Source organism: Neophocaena asiaeorientalis, unplaced genomic scaffold (assembly GCF_003031525.2).
Source record: "Neophocaena asiaeorientalis asiaeorientalis breed wild unplaced genomic scaffold, Neophocaena_asiaeorientalis_V1.1 scaffold344, whole genome shotgun sequence".
NCBI classification, from domain to species: Eukaryota; Metazoa; Chordata; class Mammalia; order Artiodactyla; family Phocoenidae; genus Neophocaena; species Neophocaena asiaeorientalis.
In genome coordinates this window covers 611,852-619,633 of record NW_020174693.1, presented here as the reverse complement: position 1 = coordinate 619,633, position 7,782 = coordinate 611,852, and the positions used below count along the sequence as shown (strand labels likewise).

Below are 7,782 nucleotides of genomic sequence, written 5' to 3'. Positions count from 1 at the left end.
CAGGCGCTGGGCACAGGAGGAGGAAGATGGGGAGAATCTGCTCTGTCCCCGAGGCCACCTCGAGTTTCCTCCCACTAACCAAGCTGCTTCGAGTTCACGACGCAGGAGAAGCCACAGCATTCCTCAACTTGGGTGACTGGTGGTGGCACCACCCGGAGCCACTAGCGTTCCAGCTGTTCTCTGAGGGCAGTGATCGGCCCCCAGCAGACTTGGAGGGTTGCGGTTAAGATTCTGAGTAAGATTTTGATACGATTCAAACACCTCTCCCCCCACCCACAGTTCCCACAGAAGTTATCACTGTACAGCTACCAACAGTTGTAGAAACTAACTTAGGCAAAGGTTTCTCTTCAAAATTATGCCAATTAAATGAAGTATAATACATCTGACCTTAAATGACAAGGCCTTTCTCTTTTTTTTTTTGCGGTACGCGGGCCTCTCACTGTTGTGGCCTCTTCCCGTTGCGGAGCACAGGCTCCAGACGCGCAGGCTCAGCGGCCATGGCTCACGGGCCCAGCCGCTCCACAGCATGTGGGATCTTCCCAGACCGGGGCCCGAACCCGTGTCCATCAGCAGGCGGACTCTCAACCACTGCGCCACCAGGGAAACCCCTCCCGTATATATGTTTTTAATGCCAATAGTGTTTCCTTGCCATAAATAAATAAAAATAGTATGTGGCTTACAGACTGCTTAATACCATAACATTCAAATAAACGTATCTGGCAACCCACACACTTCAGTTCCTCGTAGTTTCAGCGTTCCATCCAAAAGCGTGAGTTGCCCACTTAGTCTGGGATACGAACCACAGATTCCCACAGAGGATAACCAACGTTTGAACACAAGGTAACAGCACCCAAACAGTTTGTGAAAAATAGGTTGGAATGAAGAAACTTTACATAAAAGTACTTAAGGAAATGTATGACATGATGAACTCCAAACGGTTCTTATAATCAACCTGTTGTTCTGGGCACATTTTCTTTCTAAACTTTTTGAATACGCATTTATTGTCTCAAAACCAAAGAACAACGATTTTGATCAACTGCAAAACATCAGACACTGAAATAGAAATGTTAATCGATTTTTAAAATAATAGGTAACGTTTACTGAGCACTTATTTGCCAGACATCTGTGAATTATCTCATTTAATTCTCACAGCCCTATGAGGTAGGTTTTATTATTATTCTCGCTTTACAGATAAAAAAAAAAAGGTTTAGAGAGATGTGCAACTATAAGTTATGGGACAACATCCACTTTCTTAAGCAAGAAACACTGAATGTCCACCGTTTTGTCTACTGTCATGTCATTGTCTGCTTTGGTGACGTTCAGGGCAACAGTATCTGAAGCCACCCTGCTAGCAAAGGATGGGGCTAGGATATAAACTCATGCCTGTCAACCTCCAGAGTGTGAGCCCTTAGCCATATGGAAACTATTTCTCATTTCCATAAGGGGTTCATAGAGCTTTTTGATTTTCTGTCTTACACCTATAGAAAGCAAAACAGGTTGGACATGAGCTGCCTTCTTGACTGGTGTACTCCTTACTGAACATGACCTGCCTTCTTGCCTAGGGCATGTTCGGATGTCTGTTTTCTGAGATTAGCAGACTTTTGATGGGTTGGGAAGTCAGGCCATTCAGTTCTATTTCTCACTCTGCAACTGAAACACATGTGACTTGAGGTGGAATAGGTGTTTTCTTAGTTTCCCAATCTTGGAAATAACCAAAGAATGACATTTCCCAATAACCAAAGAATGCTTTCCCAAAGAAAGCATCATCCTCTTCTCGATATTGTTCGCTAGTAACAATACTGGGCTGTCAGAGATGTCATTTATTAGTGATGAACTGCAGGCTCTTTAGAAAGGAGTTATGCTAGCATTTTTGTATTGTGTCGAATCCTCTGTACTATAGAATAATTTGGGGCTGCAGGCCATTTTGTGTCTGAAACACCTTTAGAGAATGATGCAAATCTAATTCCCTGTCAGCATTTGTGCTTGACTAATGAAAACTCTTCTTGAGGGAACTGGGAGGGAAGGCTGCTGTCCAGAGCGGCTGTCGCTGATGCTCCATGCAGCATCATCAGCTCACATGTGAAATACTGTAGTCCTGGAAATTAACTTCAGCGTGGCAATAATGAAATTTGGTGATGACCCCCAGGTATGCATATTAAAATATAAAGTTCTTTTCAGTATAATCTCCTACTGGTTGGAGTAAAAACATGGCATAATTCACAGAAGAATGACTTTTTACTCTCTGGCCTACTTATAGCTGAAATTTTAGACATTTTTATGTTCTAGGATAGCATAAAGGATGTAAGAGATCACCTTCTAAAACTCTCTCATATTGTACAAAAGGAAATTGATACTTAGAATGGTTAGTTCACTTGCCCAACGACCTAACCTAGCTAGAAGCAGAGCAAAACCATGAATTTTTGCCATTTGTTCAGACACTTAACCATGATACTATGGTTCCCCAGGATATTCAATATCAGAATTATTTTTTCCTTCAGTTATTTTTTGCTAAAAATCAGTCAAGTTCCAATTTATGTTATTTAAAATACAAATGATATATAATCTTGTGTTCTTTTACTTGGAGGATATCTACTGATCTTTAGTACTCTGGTTATATTAAGTAATACATTGTTTCTTGAAAAATGAGACAATTTAGAAAAGACTCTTATAGTGCCAATGCCCAAACTCCCTATAGCTCCAGCAAAATGTAAAGCATTCATTCCATTACAGGTCATCAGGATTGCAACCCTTCTGACATAAACTTCTTATTTAAGAGTAGCAATTTTATATCAGAAAGGACTAACATCTGGGATTCTCCAATTTGCATTTAAAAAATTATTCAGAAGAAGACCATGTTGAATAGTCTAGTCTCAGAAAGTCTAAAGATGGTGGTAGCATTTCAAACAGATACATAAAACACTGATTTGAGTCCTCTGTACAGATTTAGAGGAACAGAATTACAATGATTTATTCATTGGTTTGGAGGTAGTACTATGCAAATAGTTAAGCTCCCGGCTTTGGAAACAGGACAGTGGGTTCAAGTAATGGCTATTCCACTTGGTAGTTTTGTGATCTTGAGTAAGTTACTTAACTTTTTCCAGCTTCACTTCTCCACTTTGCAAAATGAATATGATAATAAAGGAAATGACTTCACAGAGTTGTGGTCAGGAGGAAATGAGATTACCCGTGTAGGGTGGTCTTTCTGACGTGCCAATTTGGCTAGGTTTTAGTCCCCAGTTACTTAATCAAACACTAATCTCGGTGTTGCTGTAAAGGTATTGTGTAGATGTGAGTAAAGTCCGTAATCAGTTGACTTTATCTAAGGGAGGTTATCCTGGATAATCAGGTTCAATCAGTTGAAAGGCCTTAAGAGCAGAACTGAGGTTTCCCCAAAGAAAAGGAAACTCCATCTGTGAACGGCAGTTTCAGCCCCTGCCAAAGAGTTTAAGCCTGCCCTTTCTGAGAGCCTGCCCTACAGATTTCAGACTTGCCTAGCCAGTCCTCACAATCACATGGGTCAATAATGGCATATAAATGGCATATAAATAATGGCATTATCAGTTGACTTTATCTAAGGGAGGTTATCCTGGATAATCAGGTTCAATCAGTTGAAAGGCCTTAAGAGCAGAACTGAGGTTTCCCCAAAGAAAAGGAAACTCCATCTGTGAACGGCAGTTTCAGCCCCTGCCAAAGAGTTTAAGCCTGCCCTTTCTGAGAGCCTGCCCTACAGATTTCAGACTTGCCTAGCCAGTCCTCACAATCACATGGGTCAAGTCCTTGCAATAAATCTCTTAGTATACACCTCCCACTGGTTCTGCTTCTCTGATTGAACCCTCACTTATACATGTTGTAAAGAATTAACTATAATATCTGGCACATAAAAAGCACTCCAAAAATGTTAGCTAAAATGTTTTTGTTTAAAAACCTTTATTCAACACCTCTCACATTCACAGCATTGGGATATGCACTCTGATAAAAATGTCTTAGAATTCTGAGATAGAATAGGGATAGATACCTATTACCTTCAATGTTAGTAATCCCAACCAGGAAGGGATTTAATGTTTGAGTAAAATTTCCAGAAAAACAAGGGAAAAGGCCAACAGGGTTGATCATTCCATCCGGAGCTATGTGGAGGAATCATGCAAATCTAGTATGAGGATGGTTTCTTGGGTTAGGAAGACAATGAACAAAAAGGCAGGCATTCCTTTTCTGATTGACCTATATAGATTTAGCACCTGAAACTATGAAGAAAACTGATCTTCAATCATGGGATTCCATGATGTAATAGATTCATCTCTGACTGTTGGTCTTAAGCCAACTAGAATTATATACTTAACAGAACTGCTCTGAGATTCCTGGAGATTCTTATATTTAAGAATATTAAAGCAAAAGATCTTTCTTGTCTCAATGTTAGCTTATCTTAGTATTCTACATTATTATATTTTACAGGTTTTAGTTTGTTTTGAGCATTTTTTAATTTTATTTTTTATTGAAGTATAGTGATGTACAATATTATGTAAGTTACAGGTGTACAGTATAGTGAGTCACAATTTTTAAAGGTTATAAAGGTTATTTGTAGCTATTATATTGGCTATATTCCCCAGATTGTACAATATATCCTTGTAGCTTATTTTATACCTGATTGTTTGTACCTCTTAATTCCTTACCCTTATATTGTTTTGAACATTTTTAAGCAAAGGGAAAAATACCATGAAAAAAGCAGGCATGGTACAAACCTACTTAAATAGAAGCTGCCTCTATCCTTCAGAGTTATGATTCCAAGCATACAAAACTTAAAGCTGGAAACACCTCAGCTCAGTAAACCAAGTCCAGGAAGGCTGTCTCAGATGTAAATAGGATTAAAAGGTGATGAAGAGGAGAGAGAGACTGAGAACCTTTTGACTTTTTATTAAAGCTCTGGTAACTTAGAATCAATCTTACCAATGAACATGTTTTAAACTGTGTATTTGTGTGTGTATTTGCTAGAGAGAACTGTCCTGTGATCCTTTATACCATACTAGTGATTTTTTAAAATGGTAGTGAGATAAAAATACTTCTCATTATGCCAAGATTCACTGAATGCCTATGATCTCAAACATTGAGCTGGGTGCTCAGCGATAGGAAGATAAAGTAGAGATGGACTCTAATTTTGTGGAACTCTTTCTCTGGGTAACTCCTTTTGGAAATCCTTATGGATTTCAACTAACATGTAACTTACCCCAGGAAAATTTGAATACATCCCTTGTCCTGCACTGGCCTAGACAAAATTCTTTTTTTCTCATAGTAACTTTGCTTCTTCTAATATAGCATTTATTTATTTTTGGTAATTATTTGTTTAGTTATGGATATCCTCATAAGACTGCAAGTGATCAAGGACCTTGCTTATGAGATAATTTATGTTCAGCTCTTGACCCCAGATAGGCATTAGGCGAGTATTTACTGAACACCTGAAAGAAAGTTTGAGACATTGAATTTTAGTTGCTTTCCAAATAGACACATGCAGAAAGCAGACAGAATATAAATCTGGAGCTGAGGAGAGAGGTGAAGGCAAGAAATATGATTTGCTATCAGCTAATTCCTGGTAGTTGGAGGGCCTGGGAGTGGAACTGCCATCAACTAGAACCACGTGTATAATTACGGAAGAGAAGGTTTGAGGTCAGAACTCTGGACGGTGCCCACATTTTCCATTTTACACTGTGATGATACATGGCCCGCTGGCTAGGATAGAAAAGTTTCAGGAAACCTCACTCCCAAATAAATCTTTTTAACCGCGTGAACAAGTTTCTAACAGAAAGATATTTCAGAACTAAGCTATTGTAGAGATAGGAGCACTATGAATATGGATTTATAATCATGATATTGTGGAATTTTACCTTCTCATATGTGGAAAGTGGGACTTTAAATTTTGTAAAAAAAAAAAAAATTGGTATGTATAGATAGAGGGCATGGCACGTGAGTCAGAGAGAAAGAGTCTGTGTAACGGCAAAGCGACAAAATCAAGGCGTTCCACAAGAGGTAAGCGTTAGGGAAGGCTCCGAGTGGTGTTTGGGCATGTGTAGCTGTTGGCAGTGTGTGTCCACTGTAGAAGCAATGGCTCTCCCTTATACTCAGCACTTGCTTGTCATTAATGAAACACGTAAGGCACAGGCCGACTTCCAATACTCATAGATTTTATTATTTTTATCGCATGATCATACTTTTGCTGTGGAAAAATTCCTTTATTTGGATAGTAAATTTAAAACAACTTATAGACTACCTATTAACCATGGGCATATTTACACATCTAACTACCAAGCTAACAACCCAGAGCAGAGGAGACTTTTACACTTTTTCCTGAAGGCAAGCAGGCTTGGAATCCAGGGGGAATGAATGTAAACACTGAAGCCCATCTGCCAGGAATGTTCTGCCCCAGTCTTCTGAATTAGACCTAGGGACTTCTTTTGGATGCTAACTACATTCAAGGCCTGAGCCACGTACAGCTCCACTGAGCCATAGCTAAGACATTCGCTTGCAGACTTTGCTTACAAGCAGCCCCTGAGAATCAGTCTCAGCCGCACAGCACAGGTGTTAAGTACCTCATCCTTCTAACAACACCTTTAGCCAACCAAACAGCTGTGTACAACACTGGCAGCAACTTTCAAAGTTAGCTATGAGAAGACAATGCTCCAGTAATCTGATCTGGGTGTCTCTTTCACTAAATGGCTGTACATTCCAGCTTTCCCAGGACAGCTCCCTTTAAATGAGTCAGACCATGAGATCTGATTTTTTGTTCAGAAAAATATGGTTTACAGCATAGTGGAGACTTGTAATTGGAGACCTTAAGGAGGTAGTATAATGTACAGAAGAAGGCTGTGGGCTCCTACCTGAGTTCAAGTCTGGCTCTATAATTTACTAGTTGTAGGCTCTAAGCAAGTTGCTAACCTTGGTGCACCTCAGTTCCTGCATCTGTAAAATAGGGATAATTGTTCTTTAAGGATGTTGTTTAAGGGTTAAATGTGTGCACCCATGTAAAAAAATCTACCATAATACCTGGAGCACAATAATTACTTAACCAAAGAATTAAGTTCACTCTAGTATTAATTCATAAGCTTTCAGAATCAAGAGGCTACTCCAACTTATCAATTGGACTAAATAACAAAGCTCATTCCCATAGCACCTTATGGTGTGCTTATCAGCTGTGTAGGTGAAGAAGCGCCCACGCACCTGAGAGTGGACAGTAACTTTTTGTACAGTAGACTCATAATAAAGTTTCTTCCCTCCACAGGATTTTGTGGAGGACAAGACAGCCTATCATTTGGTGATTAGACATGTCATTATGCTAATTCTGTAGTAATGTACCTTAGGAGTACTGAAATATACTAGAGGGACAAAGGGAGAAAGAATTACATAATACATATTAAAATCATTATTTAATACTAGTTTATTTAAAGATTAATTATATCGTTATATGGATTATATTAATATTAATATAACAATTATATTAATTATATTAAAATAATAATTTTGGGTTGGAATAACTGAATCTTAGGATAGGAAGGTATGGTTGATATTCACTGTTTTTTCCTGCTTAATACCCAGTCCCTCTACTTTTGTTACCAATAGTCTGATTTTTCACTGGGGACCCACCTCTCCAGTCCTGAGCCATGAAATTCTAGAAGCCCTAAAAGATCTGACCATGGAGAGGACCTGTGATCCACTGGCCTAACAACGGGTTCCATCACTCAGCCACAGTAGTTCGTTCAGGGAGGGTCAGGACCAGAACTGTACAGGAAACACTGGGGA

General features: G+C 39.2%; 1 protein-coding gene across 15 annotated transcripts in view; it reads right to left on the bottom strand.

Moving 5' to 3' along the window:
• ANKS1B (ankyrin repeat and sterile alpha motif domain containing 1B) overlaps positions 1–7,782 on the bottom strand; it is a 711,904-nt gene that overhangs the window by 151,584 nt on the left and 552,538 nt on the right. The window lies entirely within an intron of this gene.